The 26,060-nt window shown below is 46.9% G+C and overlaps 1 protein-coding gene and 1 long non-coding RNA gene across 2 annotated transcripts in view; one reads left to right on the top strand and one right to left on the bottom strand.

The window, feature by feature from the left end:
• The window catches only part of LOC123754662 (glutamate receptor ionotropic, delta-1-like), a 225,621-nt gene that overhangs the window by 156,735 nt on the left and 42,826 nt on the right, over positions 1 to 26,060 (top strand). The gene's annotated exons all lie outside the window — the stretch shown is intronic.
• LOC138365936 (uncharacterized) lies at positions 8,489 to 9,886 on the bottom strand. The gene is made up of 3 exons (XR_011229080.1): positions 9,414 to 9,886; positions 9,169 to 9,305; positions 8,489 to 9,061 (listed from the first exon to the last, which is right to left on the bottom strand). It is a non-coding gene; the product is annotated as an uncharacterized lncRNA (long non-coding RNA).

Genomic DNA, 26,060 nt, shown 5'->3' with positions numbered 1-26,060 from the left:
CTCTTCACCACCTTCCCTTCTCTTCACCACCTTCCCTACCCTTCATCACCTACCCAACTCTTCACCACCTTCTCTCTCATTCACCACCTTCCCTAATCTTCACCACCTTCCCTACTTTTCACCACCTGCCCTGCCCTTCACCACCATCCTAACCTTTCACCACCTTCCATACCCTTCCCAACCTTCCCTGATCATCACCACCTTCGCTACTCTTTCCCACTTTCCCTACCCATCATCTTCCCAACCTTTCACCACCATCCCAACCATTCACCACCTTCCTTACACTTCACAACCTTCCCTACTCCTAATTACCTTCCCTACTCCTCAACACCTTCCATCTCCTTCATCACCTTCCTTACCCTTTACCACCTTCCATCCACTTAACTACCTTCCCTACCCTTCACCACCTTTCCTACTCTTCATCACCTTCCCTACTCTTCACCACCTTCCCTACCCTTCACCACCTTACCCAGTCTTCACCACCTTTCCAACCCTTCACCACCTTCCCTACCCTTCACCACCTTTCCTGCTTTTCACCACCTTCCCTACTCTTCACCATCTTCCCTTCCCTTCACCACCTTCCCTACCCTTCACCAACTTCCCTACTTTTCACCACAATCCCTTCCCTTTACATTCCCAACCCTTCATCACCTTCCAAACCCTTCACCACCTTCCTTACCCTTCATAACCTTCGATACTCTTAATTACCTTCTCTACTCTTCACCACCTTCCTTACCCTTCACTACCTTCCCTACACTTCACCACCTTCCGTGCTTATCACAACCTTCCCTACCCTTCACTACCATCCCAACCCTTCACCACCTTCCCTACCCTTCACAACCTTACCCACCCTTCACCACCTTTCCTTCTTTTCACCACCTTCCTTATGTCACGTGGAGGTGGGCCGGGGTTCTGCTAGCACTCAGCTGCTAGGCGCTCAAAAGGCCGAATACTCAGCCCCTCCGACTCCCGGGATTCACCGGAGTCTCCTTGGTCACACAGGAGAGCACCAACAATGCCCACCTCCTGAGGTCTTTGCTTCCACCACAAAAGTGGGTGCCACTGATTCACCTTGGAAGCCCTTCAGTCAAACACGGGGAAACTGCTGTTAACAGTTCCGGCCTAGACCCGTGGAGGAGTGAAGGAAGACTCAGGCTTACCTTATAACAATAACCTCCAAGAGTCTTGCCTGCCAGACAAAAAGGTTGCAGGAAGTCCTTTCCCGCCTGTCTTCTCTATCTTCTTAACAAGGTCGCTAGCTGGGTTATTATATCTGCACCCCAGCAATGCAGTTCAGTGGGTGTATTATATATTGTTTGTAGCCAGAAGATTGCTACTCCCATAGATCTGCTACTAGACTGTCGGCCCAGGGTACTCTCCCAGGAAGGTCTGTGTGGCTTTACCTCTCTCTAGCCACTACGTTACTAGTTGCCACCATTCAGGCCCTGATACTAATCGGATGGCTAAGGGTACACTTTTATATAAGACCGTGCTGTCTTTACCACTCTCCAGGCAATAAGAACTTCTATAGAGAACGTAGTGTTCCCTAGGTGGTACTATGATAACCTTCGTGTATGCTCATAGAGAAATATTATAATGGAGGCACACTTAAACACAGTGATAAAATGTGTGAATTTACTGACGCAAATTACATGAACACACATACAATCACAAGTAATACATGAATATGAAAATAAGGATAATAAGTCTGGAGATCGTCAGCCTCTTCTTCCACGACCTCCAACACTCCTTCAACTGGGCAGAAAGACAGGAGTCCCACACTCTCTCACAGGAGGGCCTCTTCACCACGGCGGCGCCTCTTCTTCACTGTCCTGCCATCCATACACACTGTCCCCTCTGACAGTCCTGGACACAAGCTGCCTTGCAGCCTATTCTACTACTAAAGTATTAATGTCCTTTTGCCACATACATAAGTAAATATTGTGGCCTAACTAGCCTACTCACACAAGGGGTAATGGGAGGGAAAATGATCTACCTTACACTCCTGGCTCACGACGCCTGTCCCTCGATGGTGTGAGGTTCCCTTGCTTCCTGAGTCGATCCTCGACGATCCAGGAACGTTCCACAGGTCCTCAGGTGTCGTGGAGCCTTCGCGTCGTCGCCGTTCCAATCCCTGAGATTCAGCTACCCCAATCCTGGTTCATCGATAGGCGCTGAGCTAATCACTATTTTCCCACACTCGCCCCTTCCACAAGGCGTTGCTCCTTGACCTAGGAATGGTGTCGTCCTTCCAAAACCCTCAGTGGATGTGACCCGGTCACAGCTAGGCTTGCCCGCCACACCTTTCCAGGCCCTCAACGTCCAGCGTCGTCACCGAATATTTTCCAAGTTTGGCACTCTTTTGCTCAATAAACTTGGTTCCTTTTTGCTTCCCAGAAGCGCGGGGTCTCCAATACGTAAGATAGGCTCTGGTAGCCAGCTCTAATCCACTAAGGAAGGCTTGTAGAGCCTCAAATCCTTGAGAGCTGACCGAGGTGCGTCCTCTCGCTTCCAAGGTCAGGTCAACTCTGACGTTGGCGCCGCCCGGGGCACTCGGTGACGTCATGGCGGGCCCTGATTGGTCGCCCGCGACCTAAGTCAGCCTATCCGGGATCGGCTAGTGTCCCTTCCAAAACGTCATATCTGCAGTAGGGGATACTCTTTCATTTTATATCAGGGCGCCAATTTCCCCTTACTTACAAGTTATAATGTAACTTTCTCCCTTAACTGGCAGCCGGTCTGGTCGCCACATATATCAATAGACTCCCTGTACCTCAGAGAATCAGTAGGGAGAGCTGATATGACTCTTAAAGCCGGCAAACGAAAGAAATAGGAGAGGGCACCGTAACATACCCCTCCCCTTAAAATAAGAGTCATATCGGAAGAGCAGCACTCAAGAGGGCAACCTATACTCTTGCTCCCTCCATTCCTGAAGTGTCACTCCTCCAGTTGGTGACGTGGCTCGTACCACCTTGCCAGTCACTTGCCTCATTATATCTCCACCTCGCATAGGACCGGGTGTGATGGGTGTTCCCTGAACACCTACAAGAAATCCTCTCTCCGTGGCTACGAGTGTACTCCAACGGCTCGTTACCACTGTAAGATTCAGTGCATGCAGCGCCTCCACCCCGTCGTGCACTCCGAGATAGTCTGGCACTTCCACTGCGTTCTACAAGTACTCCATGTTTCCTCTCATGAGCTCCTCTTCGCCAATCTTCTCTCTTCTTGGTTCCTCTTCTCCCATAGGTGCGTTGTCTCCTCACAGTGGCACTTGTCACCTGTACTCCATCCAGCAACTTCCTCTCTTCCACACTAGGCTTTTGCGATGGCCCAATGCCCCTCTGGTTAGGCTGGCGCCTACCCTGGGTGTACCTATTCCCTGCCTTCTTCGTATTGCCTTTCCTATACCATTCGCTCTTTCGTTCCCGACGAACATTTTCACTCCTCCAAGAGATTCTCTTCCCTGCAGACGTCTTCTTTGGTTCGTGGTTGCGCTCATCCACCTCCCTGTGGCTCATCTCACCACGGTGGTTCATCTTGCACCTACCACTATTCATCTGGCTGGCATAGGGTGCACTGCGTCGTGGGTCCTCCACTCTGCCCCTCACTGCCGTTCGCTCATCCAGTGAGCTTACTTTATTCACGTTTCTGTGTGGAGGGAGTGCGGTCTGCAGCCTCTTCACCGCCCCAGGCGTTTGTACAGCTCCTCCTCGCCACTCCTCCACACGCATCATCAGGCTTAGTCGGAGGTCCTCGTCGGGGTTTTCCACGACCTCCGACGACCTCTCTGCACTCTCGCCCTCGTTGTCGTCGTCTCTGGCGACGTTTCCCCTGGCGGAGTCGGCTTCCTCATCACCATCTGGAACGACCGATACCTCACCTGGCAGGGATGTACCGCTGCTTGCAACATAGGCACTCCTGGCCCAATCGGGTTGTATCCTGCCTCCTCTGAGGTCATTACCCAGCACCATCTGTACATGCTCTTGGGGTAATTTAGGGGCTACAGCTACTATAGCTTTCTCGTCTCCGCAGTCGGCAATCAGCTGTACTTCGTGAAGTGGCAACCTGTATTCCTCCCTGTGACGATAATCTCTTTCAAGAGAGATTGAGCCTGCTCTTCCCTACATATTTACGTCTTTCAAATACAAGATACTATATTGAAGATACGTCCACCAGTATCGTCAAACGTTTTGCCCAGGAAGCAAAGCGTACCATGCACAACCCGACACACCGGCTACCGCCCGCCGTCAACCAGCAAACTACTCATTCTCCGCCTGCCTGTTGCTGATTGGCTGGTGTCTCGCCGCACCTGCACTCACGCCACCACATGAGTCGACGTCTGGACCAGCAGCTCGCCGTCTCCTCAGAATATCCCTGTGCTCCTTGGAGTTGACATCTCTCTGTTAGTAGACTAAGCCTGGCTGTCATGTACTAAGGGAGGTGGCAGCTTGAAGCCAGTATTCTCAGCACCTGCTTTGATTTATTTAGCTTGCACTTACTTGTCTTAGAGTAAATTTTCATTGCCAGTAATTATTCATGTTGTTTTGTTTGTTGACTTGTTTTGAATTTTTCGAGATTGTCTTTATTCATATCTTGTTTTCTAGAGTAATTAAAATTTCATTGTTTATACTTTGTGTTTTGTGTGTCTTCCCATTACCTTACCACAGACAAAAGGACAAACTTCTCTTTTTTTTTTGTTATGTGACGAGGCCCTGTCCCCAGCTTTTGAAACAGCCGAACACCAACGCTTTACCGTCACACTCCCCCACACTGCGTATCCTCACCACTCCCACAGGTGAATCATTATATCCCTTGGGGAGAATACTCCTGGTTACCATACTTATGTCAGCACCTGTATCTCTAAGAACGGCAACCTCCACTGGGTCTGACTTTCCAAACTTCACGTTGGCCCCGAAAACGAAGGGATGTTCACCCAACTTCATTTCTCAACCATTCATGTTGGGTCCACTATAATATGGGGTGCGAACAAACACTCTCTCCTCTTCCAACATTAGTCCTATATTCCTTTGGTGCTCCTCACACTCGCGGGCATAATGTCTTCTCACACCACAGTTGAAGCATCGGCTGCCTCCCCTGGGCGGCCACTCGCCAGTCCCCCTGGCGGTACCACTTGCAGACGTTCCCTGGGTCCTCCTTGGATTCCCTGTCGTCGTGTCCGGGACTGCAGCACTTGCTCCCGAGCTGGGTCCACTGCTCATAGCTTGGGGCTTCCTCCCCGTGTCCCTTGAGCTCTTGAACCGGGTTACTTCATCGGGCACGCTACTCTTGGGAGAGTCCCCACCCGTCCTCGCTCCTCCTGAACTCCTAAGGTTCCCTCCCGACCTGGGGTAAGGCGAGTGTCTGGGTGGCCCCTCCCTCCTGAGATGTAGTGCCTCCTCCAGCATGTCGGCTCGGTCCGCAGCAGCCTTCAGGTCCTTAATACCTGCTTCTCTCACCCTTACTCGCAACTCAGGATGGAGCACTGACATAAACCTCTCCATCACTATCAGTCGTTTGATATCATCCGCCGACTCCGCTTCCTCCGCCTTCAACCATCGTAGGAATTTCCTTTCCATATCCATGGTGGTCTCGGCGTAAGTCTTCCCCGACGCTCTTGTACACTCTCTGAACCGCTTCCGGTACATCTCCGGAGTCAGCCGGAATGAGTGGAGCACCGCATTCTTAATCGCGTCGTAACTAGTACACTCCTCTAGGTCCAGCATGTTGTAGGCTTCCCGGACCTCACCAGTCAACCTGCCCTGGACCAGAGCAGCCCAGTCATCTTCCGGCCACTCCTTCAGAGTCGCTATTTGTTCAAAGTGCTCGAAGAACGCCTCAGCTTCTTGTGGTTCGAACGTAGGTAAGTCACGTTCCCTTACCTTGAGGTCATCCCGCCGTGCAGGTAGTGAGGGCAGACCACGCTCAATGCGACGCAATTCGACTTCTTTCTTTACCTTTATCTCCTCCAGTCGCAGTTGTCTCTCTCCTTCTTCTCGCTGCAGCTGAGCTTCTCGCTCATGCTCCTCTCGCTGCAGCCGTGCTTCTCGCTCATGCTCCTCTCGCTGCAGCTCAGCTGCATGTTCCTCTCGCTGCAGCCGTGCTTCTCGCTCACGCTGCTCTCACTGCAGCTCAGCTGCACGCTGCATTTGCGCTTCTCTTTCCTCTCGTCGCAGCTGGGCTTCCAGTTGCATCTTCATTATTTCCAGTTGCAGGCTCCTCTTACTACAGCTGGACCTTCCACTGCTCCCATGTTCACTGTGAATTCTCTCCACACTGGTAGGCGCTTGGGGTGGCTCTAGTCGGGACGGTTCACCTTGCGACGGCTCTCCTCGGGACGGCTCCTCTTGACATGGCTCCTCTCCCATCGCCTCCTGTCGAGCTGTGAGCTGTGTGGTATGATCTCTATCCTTCGCTCCGCTACCTTAGTCGTCCTCAACCTGATCCCAAACTGGTTTGCGACTAGTTGGAACTGGGCCTTGGTACACTCTTCCAAAATTCTCTCGTCCCTTGTGTCAATAAATTTCTTTACTTTGTCCTGCTCCATCTCTATATCATCGAGCATTCACGACAGCACAGACAAGTTAGTAGGCACTAATTTCACCGTTTCAGTCCCTTAGCTGGTTGAGTAACAGTACCACTGAATTCACTGGCCACACTGTATTAGTACCCTGGCAACACTTGTCTTGAAATTTGGGCCACACTGTAGCTTGATCCACGCTTCCTGGCGAAGTTCCCAGTACTTGGCTACCGGGCTTCGAATCCTGGCAAGGTCGCCAGTTCTCTGTCACGTGGAGGTGGGCCGGGGCTCTGCTAGCACTCAGCTGCTAGGGGCTCAAAAGGCCGAATACTCAGCCCCTCCGACTCCCGGGATTCACCGGAGTCTCCTTGGTCACACAGGAGAGGACCAACAATGCCCACCTCCGCAGGTCTTTGCTTCCACCACAAAAGGGGGTGCCACTGATTCACCCTGTAAGCCCTTCAGTCAAACACGGGGAAACTGCTGTTAACAGTTCCGGCCTAGACCCGTGGAGGAGTGAAGGAAGACTCAGGCTTACCTTATAACAATAACCTCCAAGAGTCTTGCCTGCCAGACAAAAAGGTTGCAGGAAGTCCTTTCCCGCCTGTCTTCTCTATCTTCTTAACAAGGTGGTGAAGGGTAGGGAAGGTGGTGAAGGGTTGGGATGGTAGTGATAAGCACGGAAGGTGGTGAAGGTTATGGAAGGTGGTGAAGGATAAGGAAGGTGGTGAAGAGTAGGGAAGGTAATTAAGAGTAGGGAATGTTGTGAAGGGTAAGGAAGGTGGTGAAGGGTTTAGAAGGTGATGAAGGGTTGGGAAGGTGAAGGGTAGGGAAGTGGTGAAGAGTAGCGAAGGTTGTAAAGGGTAGGGAAGGTGGTGAAGGGAGGGGAAGGTAGTGAAGAGTGAGGAAGGTGGTGAAGAGTAGGGAATGTGGTGAAGGGTAGGTAAGGTGGTGAAGGGTAGGGAAGGTTGTGAATGGTAGGGAAGGAGGTGAAGACTAGGGAAGGTGGTGAATGCGAGAGAAGGTGGTGAAGAGTTGGGAAGGTGATCTAGGGTAGGGAAGGTGGTGAAGAGAAGGAAAGGTGGTAAAGAGTAGGGAAGGTGGTGAAGAGAAGGTATGGTGGTGAAGGAGAGGGAAGGTGGTGAAGGGAAGGAAAGATGGTGAAGAGTAGGGAAGGTGGTGAAGAGTAGGGAAGGTGGTGAAGGAGAGGGAAGATGGTAAAAGGTAGGGAAGTTGGTGAAGGGAAGGAAAGGTGGTGAAGAGAAAGGAAGGTAGTGAAGGGAAGGAAAGATTGTGAAAAGTAAGGAAGGTAGTGAAGGGTAGAGAATCTGGTGAAGAGTTGGGAAGGTGGCGAAGGGTATAGAAGGTGGTGAAGAGTAGGGAAGGTGGTGAAGGGAAGGAAAGGAAGTAGAGGGTAGGGAAGGTGATGAAAGGTAGAGGTGGTGAAGGAAAGGAAAGGTAGTAAAGTGTAGGGAAGGTGGTGAAGAGTAGAGAAGGTGGTGATGGAGAGGGAAGGTGGTTAAGATTAGGGAAGGTGGTGAAGAGTAGAGAAGGAGGTGAAGGGAAGGAAAGGTGGTAAAAGGTAGGGAAGGTGGTGAAGGAGAGGGAAAGTTGTGAAGAGTAGGGAAGGTGGTGAAGGGAAGGAAAGGTAGTAGAGGGTAGGGAAGGTGGTGAAAGGTAGAAAAAGTGGTGAAATGAAGGAAAGGTGGTAAAGTGTGGGGAAGGTGGAGAAGAGTAGAGAAGGTGGTGAATGGAAGGTATGGTGGTAAAGGGTAGGGAAGGTGGTGAAGAGTAAGGATGGTGATGAATGGAACTAAAGGTGGTGAAGGGTTGGGATGGTGGTGAAGGGAAGGAAAGGGGGTGAAGGGTGGGTAAGGTGGTGAAGGTTAGGGATGGTGGTGAGTAGTATATTCTGAGCCAGATAGGCGCACTTAACAAACAATGGGGGGTACTTATCAGACAATGGAATCAGAGGCGGGGAGCCAGATAGGCCCACTTATCGGACAAAAGGAATCAGAAGCGGGGTGACAGATAGACCCACCTCAAATTGTAGTCTACGGTGTGCCCCCACCACATGTCACTTACACTGTGTCATCTCCGTTTAAACACTACACTCATTATAAATATATAGGACTAATTAAGGATATATATATATTCGAACAAGTCTGAATGGCCCCTCCCTTATATGGGAGTATTTAAGGAGTATTAAATTATAAATCCTCCCCCTCCCCCAAAGGTTAAAAAAAACATCAAATAATTTATTAAATGCTTTATTAGGTAAAAACTACAAAATGTATAAGTAATTATGTTAGTTAATAATTGTAGTTTACAGAGTGCTCTTGCCATATTTCACTTACTACAGCTCTACCCCTCCCCTCCCTATCCCACACCCCCATCCTCGTCTGAGTAGAATTGTGACGATTCCTCATCAGTGAAGAGTGGGGGAAGGTCTTGAGCCCCATCCCCCCCCTCTCTTGGGGGGGTGGGGTGAGTTGGGTGGACACCTTTTGGCTGAGTTTCCTCCTCTCTCTCATCGGAAGTGTTCTGGAAAGAGATGGGGGAAATAATTTATAGTGATTAAAGGTTTTTTATATAATTATATATTTTATTAGAAAATATTATATTTTTCTCTAAGAACAACTAGTACATACCTCTCCCCCTGCAGGAGCGGCCTTGTGTCCTCTACAGCAGGCGTCGTCAATTAGACTACGTAACAGCATCTTGTTTGGGGCAGACCCCCCACGTAGAATTACTACTCTACAAATGTGGACGGGTCCCAAGAACTGCACTGGAGAAAAACATAAGAGGTGAAATAGAGGATATACAAACTTTTTTTTTATTGAGGGAAATAAAACATAAAATAAATCTATTAGCAGAAAGATAGGGTAATACTAACCAGGTCCTTCAAGGACTTCAATCTTCCCCGCAGGTGTTTTTTGAGAGACACCTCCCATTTCGTAGGAGGAAGACAGTCTTCTGAGGGGGGTGGGTGGGGGAGAGGGGTTTTTATAGGAGGCTACACCCCTTGTTAGGTAGGTTGCCTAGCTAACAAAAATATTCTCTACACCACCTATAAGAACCAACCCCTATACCTCTACAAAATGTCCTAACACAATGATGTTTCATAGGAAAATATCGTCTTGCATAAGCAAGGGCTCGTTTATCATTTAATTTTAAAGTAATGCTTGAAAATACATTATGTAAGTAGTGTACTGTTGAAGGCAACCCCAGGTGGCTCACCCTATGAACGAACATGACGCAATACAGTCCACAGGCGAGAGTAAAATCACTCTGGAGTCTGTAGCGCATTCCAAACACCTTTCTTATTTTGTTAGTTTTAATAAATCCTTGAAAATGACGTCCGTAAGTAACTGGCGATATTGCATAACTATAAAAAAAAAACATCCGATGATTAACTTTATCAACATAAATTCCTACCCAATGTCCCATAGTGATTCTGCTATTTGAAGGTAAAATATTAGTTATGAAAACAATAGGTTTTCTTGAAGATATATTTAAATGTTCTATCTCATCAGCATTATAACAACCTAGGTAGAGTGTTCGATCCCCTAGATTATTTTTTAAATTAATATTTATATCATAACAATTCATTATGTTTTTTTACGCTCGCACGTCACACAGAACAGTTCTCTGCCCATCGATGGATAGTACCCCGGTCGTTTCCCCAAACAGTAAAACCAGCCTGTTATATGTAACACCCCCACCAAATTCAAGCTCCATACGCAAGTTGCCAGATTTCTCCACAGGGAGGGAATCTTTTGTTTGAATGGTGGTTAAGTCAAAGGCGAATATTGATCTTCCCTTATTAAAAGTGTCATAGGCCAGTAGTGAATCACGCTCTAAGCCTAATGTCTTCAAAGTTTCATAATAAAGGCGGGAATAATGGTTATCGAAATCGCCACCAATTCGGTAAATTGCATTATTGTTCAAATACATAGCAATACTTTTCAGCTTTGCATTTTCAAAATATAATCCATTACTTTGGTGAAGACCGGCGAAATAATTCATTGGAACGATTATCATGTATATCTTGTGTGGAATTACTTGCGCCCATGGTTGATCAATTAAGAGACTAGTTTGATTCCCTGCTAGAACATATGTTTTAGAAATGGTTCTATTGAAAGTATAGGTTATGGGGTCGGGGGATGCTAACAGTGAGCTGTTTAAGGCCAGGTAAGCACTTGGGTAGGGGAACACCCGCGTCACCCATAACTTAGCATAATCCATATGCAGGCGATACTTAGAGCCATCGTCCACGCTTGTATTTAGGACCCAGGCATGGGGGGAGAGCTCCAATCTTAGTCGCATATCTATATTATCTAATATGTATTGGTCTAGGGATGATATATCCAATAGGAGGGGGAAACACATCGACAAACCTTTACTTTTTAAATCACCCATAAATTTTTTATCCTTGGCGGTTGCTCCAGTAAAATAAGTATTTGTAAACTCATTAGTGATTATACCGTCGTCATCTCTCCAGTCCCTACGAAAGCCTCCAATTCTCCCCAAGGAAGACATTTTTGATGGAGGCATGGAGGTAATTAATTTAATAAACGACCAATAATTAAAATTAGTATTTGTTTCAACTACCTGCTCTCCTAAAAACACCTGAACACCTTTAAACATGGTATTTGACAACCCATTCACAAATTCCACATGGTCATCCTCTTCCAATTTTGTGGTTGTTACGAACCCGGATCCAGCGTCCTAGCCTGGAGCAGTGACAAACACGCCATCTGTGGGTCAGCTCCCGAAACCCCCGCCAAACGAACGACGACACCTAGTGAGGACAGCGTGTACTGGCCTCGAGGACCAGTTTCCAGTCTGGTTCAGCGCTCAACACCGCCGCTCCTGACCTCTGGTGAGGTGGTGCTCCGAAGACAGCGCCATCTATGGAGTGGATATGTCGGGCGTTTGTATCTGAGCCTGTGAGTGTGGTGTATTAGTGTCCCGGTTATTAATGACGTGTCTGCTTACAGAGCCGACCTGGGACCACTGTGTTGAAGGTGTAGTCAGTCTACCCGAGGCAGCCAGTCTCCATACAGTGAAGTTTGCTGCAGCTGTCGTGACGTCGTCCCCCCGGAAGAACACTGTGGTGTGTTAAGCCTGCCAGTGGAGTGGCAGTGGAAGGATTTACCCGGGACCGACGGTTGGAGACGATAATCCACTGGGGTATTGAGGACAGGAGGGTGATTGGTGATATCACACGAGACTCCTGTCTAGGGCGTACCCCTTTTATCGTTCGTGGAGTGGCCGTACCAGCCTTGGTGGCTCAGTACCTGCCAGCAGACCTGCTGGACGTGTGGTTGACGGCCTCCACGACGGTGCCCCCAGTGGACCTGTGTTGTGGCTGACCTGTGGCCAGGGTAGACTCGGCGTTCTCAGAGGACACGTCTTGAGGCCACGAAGAAAGCACCGCGGACTCAGCACCTAGCTTCGAGGATCCATAGTCTCCAGCAGAAGACTACAGTGTTGATCCCCTCTGTAAAGTGTTAATACCCCTCCCCCTTGTGTACGTTTTACTTTTATATATTTAAATGGTGAAGGTTATATTATATTATATTAAGTTCTTACCTTTCTTTCCCTACTCCCTTTAAGTTACTTGCGTCACGGATCGCATCCCTTGATAGCCTCTACTGGCTTGGGGCCGGATATATATCTTCCTCTAACTACATCAGAGTAAGGACCCCGTTGCGTCCCGAGAGGGCCGTAACATAATTGGCATCCCCAGCGGGATCCGTCCCCTTGTTAAGTATGTTTGACAGGGGTGGTGAAGTGGCGTAATCCATGTATATAATTCCCCCTGTGTGTGACGATTGTGACGTTATACGTCCTGTGCGGTGCTCAGAGTGACTAAGTGCGATATTGTTCAGTGCGGTGCTCGCTGTGATTAAGCGATTAAGTGCAATATTGACTAGTGCGGTGCTCAGTGATTCAGTGCAATATTGTAGAGCGAAGTGTTCGCTTGGACTCAGTGCAATATTGGGTAGTGCGGTGCCCGGAGTGATTACGTGCAATATTGGCAAGTGCAGTGTTTGGTGCGATAAAGTACAATATTGGCGTAGAACAGTGCTCAGTGTGTTAAGTGCTAAGTGTTTCATCTGTGACAATGGCAGACAAAGCTACCATCGATGATCTGGACGAGGTTCAGGCTTTTCTGAACAGAGAGGATTGTCTTGCCAGATTGAAATATTTGAGCAAACTAGAGCTTGTACTAGTGAGCGCCTACCTGGAGATCAAGATCCGTGCCAGTGATTCCCGTGTGGAGATCTTGTCCAAGGTACACCGGCACCTGAAGGCAGAAGAGAAACAGGAAGGCGAGACTCCTAGTACAAAGGAAAGTGCAGACATAGCTTCCACGGAAAAGGAAGATAAGGGCAGCGACGTTGACAGTGATGCAGGCGAGCTTAATATCAGCTTCCTAACAGTCAAGATGCGTGCCCTAGAGATCAATCGGGAAATAGAATGGAAGAAATTAGAAATGGAACGAGAGAGGCAAGATAAAGAATTGGAGATGAGACGTTTAGAATTAGAACGAGAAAGAGAAAGAGAAGAACGAGAAAGAGAAAAAGAAGAACGAGAAAGAGAAGAGAGACGGGAGAGAGAAGAACGAGAACGAGAGAGAAAAGAACGAGAAAGAGAAGAGAAACGAGAGAGGGAAGAACGAGAAAGAGAAGAGAAACGAGAGAGAGAAGAACGAGAAAGAGAAGAGAGACGAGAGAGAGAAGAACGAGAACGAGAGAGAGAAGAACGAGAACGAGAGAGAGAAGAACGAGAGCGAGAAAGAGAGGAACGAGACAGACAAGAACAACGAGACAAAGAGGAAAGAGAGAGACAACATGAACTAGAAGTTTTGCGATTAGGCGGTGGTCGGAGGCAAACAACGGACACCAGTAGCTTCGATCCGGTACGCAACATCAAAATGGTCCCCAAATTCCATGAGAAGGAAGTGTCAAAATTCTTTGCAGCCTTCGAGAAAGTCGCTGCCTCTTTGGAGTGGCCAAGGGAGAATTGGGCCATCATGATACAGTCAGTCTTGACTGGGAAGGCCCAAATTGCCTACTCTACGTTATCCCTTGACGACTCCAGCGATTATGACAAGGTGAAGAAAGTTGTGCTCATGGCGTACCAATTGGTACCTGAGGCTTATAGGCAAAAGTTCAGAAACCTGAAGAAGACCTCAGAGCACACTTTCACCGAATTCGCCACCATCAAGGAGCGACTTTTTCAAGAATGGTGTGCCTCTCGGAAGGTGGAGACCAGGGAAGACCTCGAACAGCTGATTCTGCTCGAGGACTTCAAGGATTGTTTATCTGGAGACCTCAAGACGTACTTGGAGGAACAGCAGGTAGAGACCTTGAGTGCAGCAGCCACCATGGCTGAAGAGTACATCCTGACTCATAGGCCGTCTGCTAAGTACGTCCCGAGGAATTACCAGCGCCGGTTTGACAGACCTCAGGACGATGAAGAGACTCCCGTCTCACGAAGCGCTAAGAAGACGCCCCCAAGTAGCCCCCGAAGAACAAGTCCCAGTAGTCCGAAACACCGTAGTCCAAGGAGGAATATGGTGTGCTGGACTTGTGGGCAGAAAGGGCACATAGCTGCTAGGTGCCGAGGTAGAAGAGGTGGCAGCGCACGAAGGGAGGTGATGTTGGTGAGCTGTGTTACATCACCAGTAGGAAACCAGTCTACGACGACGCAGGAAGGACCAAGTTTGTTGGCCCCTCACACTTCAACCGGGTATGTAACGAGTGATCATACTGGTAGATCAATTGTAGTGCTCAGAGATAGTGGAGCAGCCCAGTCCCTGATCGTGAAGAGCTCGTTACCCGAGGGAGTAAGTGTGGATGGGAGACCAGAGGTGATCCTGGTTGGGTTTCCTAGGACGCAGTACATCGCCCCCTTAGTGCCAGTACATCTCGACACGCCTTATTTCAGCGGCACATGTGCGTTGGCAGTAGTCGATACCCTCCCTGTGGCTGGGATTGACGTGGTACTAGCCAACGACTTGGTGACCGATTGGAGCACCAATCGTCCCAAGGTTGCGGACGAGTCTACCAGAACAGCACGGTCTGAGGTAACAGGCAATGGTAATGTCCAGGTAAAGACAGACCCGGATGTAAACATATTTAATTTGTCCTCTCACCCGCAGATCGACGATATTCTAGCAGTGTCTCCTGATTCTCTCGACGAGGAACATGAAGTTAAGAAGGCAGAGGTACCTGGGCAAGAAGAGAGGCCTTGTGTGCGGGCACCCACGGATACCAACGAGTCTGGAGCGAAGGCGGATGTGTGCTTGCGGTATGGCAAGTTACAGCATTTAGTGAACCAGCCAGAGATTCCCCAGACGTCAAAGGTAGGTGCGGTGTGTTCAAAAGGTCTAGTGCCCTCTTCGGTCCAAGCCAGGCGTGTGGATGTGGCCGGCTATGGACATGACTGGCTCGGGAAGCTTATCCCTCAATTGGCCTCGTGTTTCTTAACGATGCTTTGTTTGATTCTCGTATGTGTTCTCGTTTGTGCTCTCAGTGAGGACCGGTGGACGACCCGACGAATGATGGCTCCCATGAACATCGCGAAGAGGTCCCAGGGATTGGAGATTTGTACTGCAAGTGTTGCAGTTGAAGAAGGGACCTGGGAGGTAATAGATGATACAGGAGGTACGATATGTGATAATATGAGTGACTGTTTCCGACAGGTTGACACCCCCCGCGTGACTGCTGAGCCTCAACACAGCGTTATACGGAACGTTGGTCGACCTGACGGGGGCAGAGCGAATGCCATCTTCGGTGAGCAAGCAGCCCTGTTGGAACTAGGTGTGGGCCTAGTAGAAGAGTGTATAGTAAGTACTAACTTGCCCATTGTCGCTATCACTCTGAATTATCAGACCCCTGTATTCCAGGTTCCTGTCTCCCTGAAGGACCATCGGACTGGCACCAGAAATGCCGTCTGTGGTCAGCCATCATCGGTGCCACGACATAGAGAAGTGTCGAGTCACCCCAGATCGTGTCAAAACCAATCTGTACTAGAGAGGTGTGAGATGATGCCCCTGCTTGACATCGCAGTGGAGACGTGGGAGACGTGGAAGATTACGTCGGGCAGATCATTGCCTTCTATCTGCAAGCTCCCGTTGTGCCGGAAAGGGCTAGTAGAAAAGTTCTGTGGACAAGACAACCTCATCTCTCCAGTTCATAGTATAAGTAAGTCCATTTGGAGTTGTGTCGCCCTGCTAATTTGGTTTGTGTTTTTTATAGAACCCCAAACCAAATTCCTTTTGGTGGGGAGGTGTTACGAACCCGGATCCAGCGTCCTAGCCTGGAGCAGTGACAAACACGCCATCTGTGGGTCAGCTCCCGAAACCCCCGCCAAACGAACGACGACACCTAGTGAGGACAGCGTGTACTGGCCTCGAGGACCAGTTTCCAGTCTGGTTCAGCGCTCAACACCGCCGCTCCTGACCTCTGGTGAGGTGGTGCTCCGAAGACAGCGCCATCTATGGAGTGGATATGTCGGGCGTTTGTATCTGAGCCTGTGAGTGTGGTGTATTAGTGTCCCGGTTATTAATGACGTGTCTGCTTACAGAGCCGACCTGGGACCACTGTGTTGAAGGTGTAGTCAGTCTACCCGAGGCAGCCAGTCTCCATACAGTGAAGTTTGCTGCAGCTGTCGTGACGTCGTCCCCCCGGAAGAACACTGTGGTGTGTTAAGCCTGCCAGTGGAGTGGCAGTGGAAGGATTTACCCGGGACCGACGGTTGGAGACGATAATCCACTGGGGTATTGAGGACAGGAGGGTGATTGGTGATATCACACGAGACTCCTGTCTAGGGCGTACCCCTTTTATCGTTCGTGGAGTGGCCGTACCAGCCTTGGTGGCTCAGTACCTGCCAGCAGACCTGCTGGACGTGTGGTTGACGGCCTCCACGACGGTGCCCCCAGTGGACCTGTGTTGTGGCTGACCTGTGGCCAGGGTAGACTCGGCGTTCTCAGAGGACACGTCTTGAGGCCACGAAGAAAGCACCGCGGACTCAGCACCTAGCTTCGAGGATCCATAGTCTCCAGCAGAAGACTACAGTGTTGATCCCCTCTGTAAAGTGTTAATACCCCTCCCCCTTGTGTACGTTTTACTTTTATATATTTAAATGGTGAAGGTTATATTATATTATATTAAGTTCTTACCTTTCTTTCCCTACTCCCTTTAAGTTACTTGCGTCACGGATCGCATCCCTTGATAGCCTCTACTGGCTTGGGGCCGGATATATATATCTTCCTCTAACTACATCAGAGTAAGAACCCCGTTGCGTCCCGAGAGGGCCGTAACAGTGGTATCGTCATCTTTCGTTAAAGATACCTTAAAATCTATAACAATATTAGCTAGATCTAAGAAGGCGCCCTGGGTTCCAGGGATGCGGAATTCTAAGTAATTATCCCGCAAACGTTGATTAATGGGGAGGTTGACAGGTAGAACGTCTATTTGCTGCGTAGAGGCAATTGAACTCTCCACATTACGTATTCTGTTACTTCTAGGAAATTGGTCAATAATACTGGAACTATAATATTCTAGTGGTATTTTGACCCCAGCTCCACTAGGCTCCCCCATGATCCCTCCGAAAGTTGAAGTATGACTGCTTATGTTAGCGAAAACACATCATTTTTATACCCAAGGCCTCGTTTACATTTTTTATTTTTATTTTTTCGCCTAGAGAGTCTTTTAATTTTACCTCCCATTACCAATTTCTTTCCCACACTCTTAAGAGCATCAATACCGTGAGTTCTCAGAGCACTTTTTACATCCCGTTTACCACTGCTTAAATCACCAAGGACATTTTTCCCAAAATCGATGGCGCTAGGTGTTACAGCTTTCATGAAAAATGGTATGGCCCGTCGAGCAATACCAGCCAAGGTCCCAAAGAAACCTCCACCAGATCTGAGATAAGGCGCTTGGAATGTGCGTATGTCATTCATCGCCCCCCCTCTCATCCCATGTCTCCTAGGGGGAGGTGCGAATATCTCCCCGAACTCCCCCTGGGAGGGTGGGTGGAACGGTATTCGCATTCTGAGGTCTCTTCCTATAATAACCTAAGTCGAGGCTAAACACTTCTTTATATATATGTTGCTATACCTTAGGGCGGATATGTAAGACCGCCGTAACCGACCTCCCATCTTCAAAACTAACCTTTCGACCAAACTGATCTGTTATTTTAATGCTAACTTTCTCCAACGTGTTAGTGTTTAATGTTTTGTACACTAGAGGGTGAGCCCCTCTAGAATATGAGTCATGATAATTGATTGCATCTAAGATATTTACAATCTGCCCTCCGTATCGTTCAGGCTCGATGACGTCACTATAAATGAGTAAATAGTCACAACCCCCGTCAATGTCTGGGGGTGATAAGGCCACAGTCTTGGAGGCTGACGTAATGTCATCTGTTTTTGCTCGATAAATGGTGTATTTGCGACTGCTGTCAAAACCAAGTACATTAGCTATTCTGTGTTTAAATTGAAAGCTGAGAGAATTTAATGAGCCAGTACTTCCACTGTTAAGAGTTGAAGCTAGTAATACCCTCTCTACAGATTGGTCATAGGTGAGGATTGGTTCTTTATCTGAGAAGTATATTTTGAAATCATCCCTAAAGCTAAGCTGCATGTCGGTTGTTATTTGTCGACTAACCACGTCTGTAATGAATTTGATGTTTCTTGATAATATGTTGGTTTTTGGGTGGAAGGTGTATATGAGGTGTTCTGGACTCTTAGAAAGAGTTCCACGTTTAAAAGTGGCATAGATATCTATACCAAAGTCCTCCTCATCTTTTATGATGGCATTAATTCGCCTGGGGAGGAGTATGTTGACTAAAGCCACTTCATGTTTAATGGAAGGGTTTAAATGTAGTGTTGGGATGGTGTTTGTAAATGCTGAACTCGTGTTGTTGTAAATATCTCCTTGATCGAGACTGGTAAGATATATGTAATGTTCTTCCCCCATTGTCCCGTTATGTACTGAAAGGCCAATATACCGGGGATGGGTTTTTGTAAGAAGGGAGAAAATAAACAACATAACTTATATTTTATTTTATTAAACTACTTAAAGAACTACAACAGGTGAAGATTCCCACACATTTTTTAAGAATAGTGATTAACCACTCCCCCCTCGCTACTACTACTGCTGGCTGCTGCTACCTCCACTGCTGCTTCCGCCGGGGCTACTGTAGCTGCCACTACCTCATCTTCTTTACTGGAGTGGTGGTTACAGCTTTCGTTGTTTTTTCGGGGGGGAGGATAACAGGAATATTTCCTGCGACTCTCCATCGAGGATGGAGTCGATACGGCGATTCGCCCCCGTTTCAAAGTCGAGGAGTGGCTCAATCCTCCGTTTAACTGAGGTTGACGTTGTAGGGGGCGGTGGAGAGGTGGCGGTGGAGGTGGAGCCGTATTCCTGAGAGTGTTTCTTCTTCCTGGGTGTGGCTGGTGGTGCTGGAGGAGTAGAACGAGAAGAGGTTCTTGGTGTGGTACCACCCTCTCCCACCACGGCGTCGAGCGTTATAGTAAGATTATCAGCACTTGGGTCGTCGAACGGGAGGGGTGCCACTGATGGGGTAACAGCGGCAGGTCGTTTGAGGATGACTAATTCTTTGTTGACTTTGGCGAGTTCTTGATGAAGAGACAGCAGCATGGGTCCAATGTCCTTGTGCCAGTTGACCATACCGTCGTGGGAAGCCCCTAAGCCGTAGGGTACCACTAGTCGAGTCATGGTTGGGGTTGCCGCCATTAAATTGCCCACCTTTGTTAGGCTCATCTTGAGCCAGTATCTGCGATTCTTGGCGGTATCCAGGGTGACATTAGTGACGTAGTGAGTGTCGGCGGAAGTCTGCACTTGTTCCTGGGCTATTGGGTTTGACTCGAAGGGGGCTCCTGCCCCGAATGCAGAAATCAACCCCACAAAAGTGGGCCTGAAGTAAAGGACGGGCTCCTCTATGAGATCTTGTCCGTCGGAGGGGAGAGGGGCTATCTTCACAACAATGTCCCCCGGGGTAGACCGACAACGAATTATTGCCCTATTGGCATTACCCAGTCCTTCACGTTCCACACGGGCGTAGGAGAACGTCTTCCAGATGACGGAAGCCAGTCCATAGGGTCGCACAACAGCAGCTGCCAGGTCGTAGATGATGACGTCCCCCACCCCAAAGGCGTGGGAGTCAGTGATATCGTCGCTGACGGTCTTGATACAAGCCAGAGACATGGTGAGAGGGCGGGTGTGGGGAGCTCGTCGTCGTCAACTGTAGTATAGTGTTCCAGGAGCGGCGGTGGGCGACCTTTAAATACACCTGTGACCCACCTGGGGGGAGAGGGGTGAAGGGGTGTGGGGTAGAGATCACCTTATGTGCCCATAGACACTCCGCCCAGACTCAAAGGCTGTAATCATATCACGATGTTGGAAGGTTAATTTTTCCATCTGCCAAATCTCTGTCTGGATCTCCTGAGATGAATACTCCTCATACCTTTTCACCGTTTCTCCAAATGACTTAAAAAACCGTTCTGGGGGAGCACTCAACACAAGACGGTCATAACAATCCCATAAGGCATATATCAATCTACTTTTGTGTTCGACAAACTTGTAGTAACGTTGAGTAGAAACCAAACGCTTCAATAGGGGAGATTTTTCTCCCTCCTCTACTGCCGCAGGGGGGGTAGAAGCTCTCTCCATGGTGGATACACAACTGAATATAAAGTCGTTTAAGATGTGCTTCATATAGGTTTTTTTTCAATACGGTTCCCAATGGGGTCTCCTATGGATACCCCTACCCCCTTTTAACTGTGATCTTGCGCGAGAATTACGTATAAAGGATGGGTCTACACCAGCCACCTTCAGTAAAATCCTTACATCTGCCTTGTCACCCGTCCTAAATTGCCCCTTAGTAAAGGCTATAGTTTTAATTATATCTAAAATATTTAAATTTTACACAGGCTTTAATAAATTCCCGCGACTATCCCATACCACCTGTTGACTGTTTTGTTCAAACATGTTCAATAATGTTTTGACGTGGGGAATTTCCCCTATTTTAAAATACACATTTATTAAGTTGTCCAGACTTGGGTTTTGGGGTGTGGTGGTGGTGGCTTTGTGGCGAGTGGGCCCAGCAACAGCTACCCGCATCTCAGGCGGTAGAATGGAATGTATCCTTTTTTTTATTTGTTTTTTTAAAGGGCGACGGTCGCACCTGTCCCGCGTTTTTTGTTGAAAGAAGCCCGCGGCGGCGGGCACCTGCGCGGCGGCCGGCGCTGCGGGGGGGCGGGCAATATCTTTTAAAGGTTGTCTGACCAGTCCCCCCTGTCTGGTAGGGCTATATCGTTCAAAGGAGCTACCGTGGCAACACCGTCCACAAGTTGTTGTTGCTGGAGGGGGTGTGGGGGGAGTGTCCACTCCCCCCACGCCATCATCACCACCGCTAGAGTCACAGCCAAGGTGCTTACAGCCGCCACCAACATTATTAGCCGAATTGTCCCATTTGCTTTCGTTTTTTAAAGAGAAGGACTTATTTCCACCTCTACCACTGGTGGAAGAGGGTGGAGCCACCTCATTAAGAGGCGATGGAGTACTCTCGTTTTTATTAAATAAATATTTTTCGGCAACGAGTCGTGGTACTAGGCAATATTCTTTCACCATTTTTTTCTCTTCTTACGTAATTACTTAATTAGAGAGGAAATTAACGATACAGCCAAAGGTAACAGAGCTGCCAATATAGCACCACCTCTCCTAGAGGTTAAAATGATTTTCTTTTTGTACAATGGAGTTTTCTTACGCGCCACAGAACGAATGTCTTTCTGATACCTCTGTAGTCCATTAATTATCTGAGGTTGAACTGGGATGTTTCGTTTCAGAAAATTGGCAAAAATTTCACAAATTGATTCAATTTCCTGTCGTTTTAAAGCCTTGATTAGTTTATTCCGCTTCTTGGGTGATAAATTGTTTAATAAAAATAACAGTTGATGGTGTTTCTCTACGAGAGAGTCCTGATGAACTGTCATTTTTTTTTTTCAAAATTTGACGATGTCTTGAGCTTTAATCCAGCAATTGCTGGAATCTGGGTACCCTCTCCACTTGACGAAATATTCTCTGTGTCCTTTCGATGTCTTCCTAGACTGTAATATCGTTATGGGGAAATAGTCTGGAAGCGTTGTTGAAATCAATTCTTGCTCATAAAACATACCACTGATCGGCTCGTTGGTTAAATCTTTGACTTTATAGGTTGGAATTGGTTGTGTTCTATCGATATGAGACACTTGAAATATTTCTTCTGTATTTTGGGGCCAAAAGCCCTTGTGAAATGTATTCCTTCGCTTTGCTAGTCGTACATACTGCCCAACCTGCAGTTGTGGACTGATGGAAGTTATGGGGTGGTCATTGTTTAAATACATGACCTTAAACTGTCTTCGTATATCTTCAATGTTTTGCAACTTATGGATGGCATGTGGAGTATTTTTTAGTATTCTGTGGAAAGTGTGGTTGTATACATTCACAACTTTTGGAAGGATGTGAATGTATTGTAAAGAATTAGCCTGGGTCATATAATGATACAGTTTATGTTTTAAAGTTTTGATGGCCCGCTCCACTATACTAGATTTCATTTCCGAAAATACACTATATAACTTAATATTTTTCTTATTCAGATAATTTTGAACAGTCCTGTTGTAAAATTCTCTACCTCGGTCGGTGAATATTCGTCTTACCCCGTGAAACTGAGAGGTTTCCTCTAACACCTTCTTTAGGGCAGCTACCACATCCGTTGAATTTTTTGTTTTTAAAGTTTGAGTCTGCATTAGGCGAGAATAAACATCGACACAAATCAAAATATATTTTACACCACTATTGTATTTTTGTAAACTACAAAAGTCTCCCAAATCACAGGCAATTATGGTGCGGGGTTTAGGAGCTAATATTTTTCGCCGAGGAAATCTAACTAAATTTCTTCTGTGTAATGTGTAAGATCGTTCCCCACGGAGAAATTCCCTCACATCTGCAATACTGATGCTGGTGTCTTTAAGTCTGGCAGCCTTATACAATTTTTGAATTGATCCTGTGAAACCACCCGGGGTAGAAATGTCATTGTAGATGGAGGTAAGAATTGACCGTTTCTGCGTCGTTAAAGGCATTTTTTTTTTTTTTTTGTTCACATATGATAAACAATTTCACACTGGTCTTCATTGACAACCCCCGTTCGTAGTTGTAATGTCTCAGGAACTGTCAGATCAACCAATAAATAGCCATACTCTCTCTGGGATATTGCCCGTCGGTATATTTCGACGAAATTATTAATAGTTTTCCGCCCATATAACTGTCCACTTAAAATTTCAAGTTGGGTTATGTCTCTCTGCTTCATTAATATATAATGGGTACAATTCAGAGTTATTGTCCTAGCATATTTCCCCTGGGGAAACAAATTTTGACTAATTAGAATTACAGAAATATTATCGTGTCTGCCTCGGGTGAAGATATTGGCTATAATTGGACTCTGAATGGCTTCCAGGTATAAGTCATCAATTATATACAAAACTGACTCATTTAAAAAAGGATTCTTATACTCTAAAGGGTTAATCAGCCCTTGGGAGAGAGTAACCTTTTTTTGCAAAATGGGGTTCTTTGAAATAGGATGATCAGTATTATTTGCAGTTGACACTATAATTTTTGAGAATTTCCCGTGGTATTTAACACATAAATTTACCACCAGGCTAGTTTTCCCATAATTGCTAAATCCAGCTACAAATATTCTCGCCGGTTGATGAAAAATATTAAGTTGGTCGTCTGTGGCAGAAGTACACTCCTCCATATTTTCCTCATAAATGATCCAATTACCTGTGGGACAGCCACTTATATATATGTATATATATATATATATATGAGAGTGGGTGAGTGTGAGTGAGAGTGTGAGTGTGAGTGTGAGTGAGTGTGTGTGTGTGTGTGTGAGTGTGTGTGTGAGTGTATGTGAGTGTGTGTGTGTGTGTGTGTGTGTGTGTGTGTGTGTGCGAGAGTGAGAGTGTGAGCATGTATTCACCCCAAGGAGCGCCACCCTCCTCAGGACAAAGGCGCCCCTACCTGGGTTTTTGGGGCTCCCATTGAGATGACCTCCAGACGAGAGAAAAAAAAAAGTTCTCTATAGCAAGTCTAATCCTTCTCTTTCACACAGGAGCTGTGAGATGTTGCATGTATTGTGTATTCACCCTCCAAGGGGTACCACCCTCCTCAGACCATAAACAGCCTACCTGGGTTTTTTTTGCTCAACTCCCATAGAGATGACCGCCAGACGAGAAAAAAAGTTCCCCATAGCAACCCTAACCCTTCTCTTTCACACGACGGCGGGAGGGGTTGTGAGGTATTGTATGTGGCAACACCGCCCCCCACTTGATCATCAAATATAAGGACACCACACGCCCCTCCTTCAGTTAGTTAGTATACATACAGTTTGTGTTGAAACCTTCCACTCCCCATCCCCGTCTAGACTAACATGTAAGTAAATTAATATCTATTTCATATTTGGAGATATATATATAAATATATATATATATATATATATATATATATATATATATATATATATATATATATATATATATATATATATATATATATATATATAAATATATATAAGAGAAAGAGGGGTGTTTTGAGTGGGAGAGAATATATAATTATTTATTTTATATATTTTTTTTTCCTAGGAGTGGGGGATAATGTCACTCCCAGGTGATATTTGCAACATTTGTGGTTGGAGCTCATCACCACAATTCGTGCATACAACTTATTGCTGCCTCCGCTGTGGGGAAGCTGTGTGTGTTCAATCTAGTGGAGTTCACAGGAGAACCTGTGGTGGAGGTAAGCCCTTATTTATTTATTTATTCGTATTTATTTCAAATGAGAAATATTGAGATGGTTTCCCCTATCTTCATGGGGGTGTGGGGGCTGTGTGAGTGAGAGTGTGTATATTTATGAGTTATTTCCTTGTTAGGAGGTAAACATCACCGGCCTACCGGAGAGAGTGGTTTTGTATGCCTCATATGTGGTAGCGTCACCTCGAAGCCTCACCCCACTTTCACCTGCAGCAGTTGTGGGGTCACTTTGTGTGAGCACTTGACCTCTGAACATCTACAATCATGTCCCCAAGGTGAGTGAATAAACCCTCTCTCCAGTTTTATTATCTTAAGAAGCTTTCTTGAGGCGTTATGTCATGGGGTTTAGTAGAGTGTGATGGGTGTTGCCTTTTATTATTAATATTATTATTATTGTTATTATTATTATTATTATTATTATAATTATTATAATTATTATAATTATTTTTCAGGGGTGCTTCAGAGGCAGGTAAAGACATCTCAGGGGCAGGTAGGAGAGGAACTTCACCCCAAAGCCCAACGTAACAATAGCCCCTTAGGTGGTGGCGGGGGTAGACAGCCCTTTGAAAATGGGGGGGAGGAAGAGATGAGTGATGATGGTGGTGATGGTGATGATGATGGTGGTGGTGGTGGTGACATCCCTCAGGCAGGTCCTAGTGGTCTTAGACCCCATGACAACAATCGAGATAGAGATGGAAATTCCTCAGAAGGGGAGGATGTTATAGACATCCCTCACTTAATTAATAGGGTGGGGGCCCTGGGCGATCTCTTTACTAGAATGGAATATTCCATCCCCCCAGCCTTTGCCACAGATCCTGTAGGTCTTCTAAGCAACTTTAGAGAACTATTCTCTAACGAAATAGAGAATTACATGAATTCTCTGGGGGGTCATGGCAATTTTACTTCATCATTCAAAATCCTCCTTGAAGTGAAGGTTACACTTTTAAAGCAACGTCTCACAGAAGATGATGACTATAGGGAACACTTCATAACGACACCTGCTAGGCTGGTAACTCTTGAGGAGGTGGGTGATCTTATTGATAGTTGGGTGGGTTATATGATTACACGTCTGGAGGATCTCCTTTCAGAAACAGAGGGGAGTGGTTTTATATTATTTAATGTTGATTTCCTCAAAATCGTTATCTGTAATGGTAGTGTAAGGTCAGTTTTGGGGGATTATGTCCCTTATCCCCCCTTTTTAAGGGGCCGACACGAGGTCTTCAACCCAAACCCAAATGGTAACAATGGAACATGCATTATTCAATGCATTGCCGCTTTTCGGGCGTCACAACAAGGATGGAAATGGAAACGTATAGGAAGACTTGTAGAGTCTCACTCTAGGGTTAGGAAAATGGTCAAATACGAGCAATTATCTTTCCCTCTCTCATGGGAGGATATCTCTAAATTGGAAAATAGGAATAAACTCTCCATTTTTTTGTATTCAATTCACAAACATACAGACGGTGCCTATCACGTCTCTCTTTGTCGTCGTGGTAGCAGACAGTACTCAGACATAGTTCCATTATTATTATTGGGGGAGTCTCATGTAAGTCTTATTAAAGACTTAAATAAATTTTTACGGAACTTTACCCGCAGCCACAGGCGAAAGACAGTCTTCTGTAGAAGCTGTCTTTCTGAATATCAAAA

This window comes from Procambarus clarkii, chromosome 18 (assembly GCF_040958095.1).
Source record: "Procambarus clarkii isolate CNS0578487 chromosome 18, FALCON_Pclarkii_2.0, whole genome shotgun sequence".
Lineage (NCBI taxonomy): Eukaryota > Metazoa > Arthropoda > Malacostraca > Decapoda > Cambaridae > Procambarus > Procambarus clarkii.
Note: the sequence above shows the minus strand (reverse complement) of the source record. Positions and strands in the feature narration are given on the sequence as shown.